The sequence below is a fragment of the Penaeus monodon genome, chromosome 14 (genome assembly GCF_015228065.2).
Source record: "Penaeus monodon isolate SGIC_2016 chromosome 14, NSTDA_Pmon_1, whole genome shotgun sequence".
In the NCBI taxonomy this organism is placed as follows: Eukaryota; Metazoa; Arthropoda; class Malacostraca; order Decapoda; family Penaeidae; genus Penaeus; species Penaeus monodon.
This window is the reverse complement of record NC_051399.1, coordinates 47,214,533-47,217,032: the sequence shown is the minus strand read 5'-3', so window position 1 is coordinate 47,217,032 and position 2,500 is coordinate 47,214,533.

Below are 2,500 nucleotides of genomic sequence, written 5' to 3'. Positions count from 1 at the left end.
TTACGTTTTACGTTTTACGTTTTACATCTTACCTTTATATTTACGAAAAACGTCTACGAAACGCTCCGACAGGCATATACCTTTTCCAGCAAGAGAAAATGTTGCAAAGTGTCTCGCAGTCATCCTCTGCTCTCGCGTCCTTGTGGTGGCTGGCGTCCTATGTCCTTGCAACTGACGGGGAAGTCGCTACTGACGGGGAAGTCGCTACTGACGGGGACTTCACTGTGCTCGGGCAGCCCTTGAACTGTATTCCTGAAGGAGGCAAGTCACGCGGTCTGCGGCGTCCAGTGTGGTTTGTGCTTTCATGTGTCAGCGCATCTTCGGTCTAGCCTTTAGCTTCTCAGGTACGTGTTTCGGCTTGTTTATTTATTTGTTTATTTATCTATTTTTTGATTTGTTGTTTGTTTTCGTTCTTTGTTTAGTTTATTTTTTTTCTCTCTTCTCTTTATTTGGTTTAATTCGTCTATTCTTCTCTTTATTTAGTTTCTCTCTTCCTTTCTTTTCTTTCTTTCTCTTCATTACTTTCTTCTCTTCCTTTTTTTTCTTTATCTAGTTTCTTTATTTGCCTTTTTCTTGCCTTTTCTTTTCTTTTCGTCCTTTTTTGCTGTATCTCTCTCCTTTCTTTCTTTTTTTCTTTATGTCTCTTCTTTCTTTCTTTTCATTCTTTTCTTTTTTTTCTCTATTTTCTTTCCTTTCCTTCCTTCTTTCTTTTTTTCACTTTCTCTTTCTTCTCACTCCTTATTACAAGGTTAGAATATCGCTTCCAAGACTGCATAGCGCTAAGATCGATTTTTTTTATTATTATTATCTATCTCCTCTCTTTTCTGTCGTCATTTTCCCTTCCTTTGTCTTATTCTTCATCACCTTTCTCTTCTTCTCACACCTTATTACGAAGAATAACTCTCACGATCTCACAACACCCATCGCTTTTTGGTCCTCCATTACGGTTCCCTCTCCCTCAGGAGGACTTTGTAACATACGCGGCGTAGGACTCGGGCAGAGCGTCACCTCACAGGCCTTCGCCAGGTTCCGTCCTAGCAACTCGACACTCCTGCAGGATATATCTCGTGGGAAGCCTGTAGAAGCGACTCTACAGTACACTACGCATGGGCCAGGGTGCGTAGGTATAAGGGACCATGAGCGGTTTTAGGTTGTTTTGTGTATGTTCTGTGTGTGTGTGTGTGTGTGTGTGTGTTTGGTATGTGTTATGTGTTTTATATATATATTTATGATTGTCGAGTTTTTAATATCCATGCTTTAATGGGTAAGCATATGTCTCCTTACCTCTGACTTTCTTGTGTCCCTTTTAGACATGTTTAACTCTGCGGAGTTCGTCGCCTCGTTTCACTAGATCAGTCTGATCTATCCCTGAAAAATTCACGCGCGCACATACATTTGCCTTTATTGAATATTAATATTTCAAGACTCGGACCTGACTACCTATATTACCTTTTTTTTTTTACCTTACTTTTTATTTTTTGCTTTACATTTTATTTTCTTAAATTTTTTTCTGACTCCGTATTGTCATATTTTCTATCTCATTTCCTTGCCTCTTTCTATATTTCCTTCTCGCTTCGTCCCTCATACAATATTCCTTAACTGAAATCCAGAGAAAACCAGTTGATATATCCTTGGAAATATAAAAACATTTACCCGCAAGATCTAACCGAAATACAGGACAATACGTATTCAAATTGAAAGGAACGATATGACCCCAGTACTTAAGGCAATAGTATTACCACTGTTTATAATTGCTTTCAGTGGGAATATTTATAGTGCATCCCATCTCAAAAAGGATAAACTGGCAACTCACCCCAAGTCTCTTTATTTTCAACTAATATATAATAGTTATGATTGCATACGTTTTGCACTTTGAAAATTATATGGATTTATTTTGCCTTCAGCCACACTATATCATCATGTCTAGAAAGAGGTTTGGTAAACCGGAATTTTTATCTATTTAAATCTTAATCTATCCTAATACCCATCGCGTTTTTTTTTTTTTGTGTGTGTGTGTGTGTGTGTTTATCATTATTATTATTATTATATTATTATTATTATTATTATTATTATTATTATTATTATTATTATTATAGATTTACCTTTTAACGTAACATCATATTTTCTTCCCTTTCTTTTCTTTTCTTTTTCTTTTATTTGATAAATGTACATGTTCTAGCTGGAGTTTCCAGTATATCAAAAACTGAAGGGAGTTTTGGTCCCGCTGTCTCTAAGAGCAACGGAATTTCGCATTTTAAATCTGAGCTGTGAGTTCGGGATCGTGATCTAAATCTAAATCTGGGATATGGTTTTGGAATATGATCTCGGGATCCTAATCTGAATTTACATTTAGAATATTAATTTCAAATGTAATCCCGTGATCCTACTCTAAATCTAAATCAAGACCTACGTCCTGAAAATAGATTTGAAATTTGCTATCGCGATCCTAAGTCAAGTCTAAATCAAGACTAACGATTTCAAATGGGATATCGAGATCTTA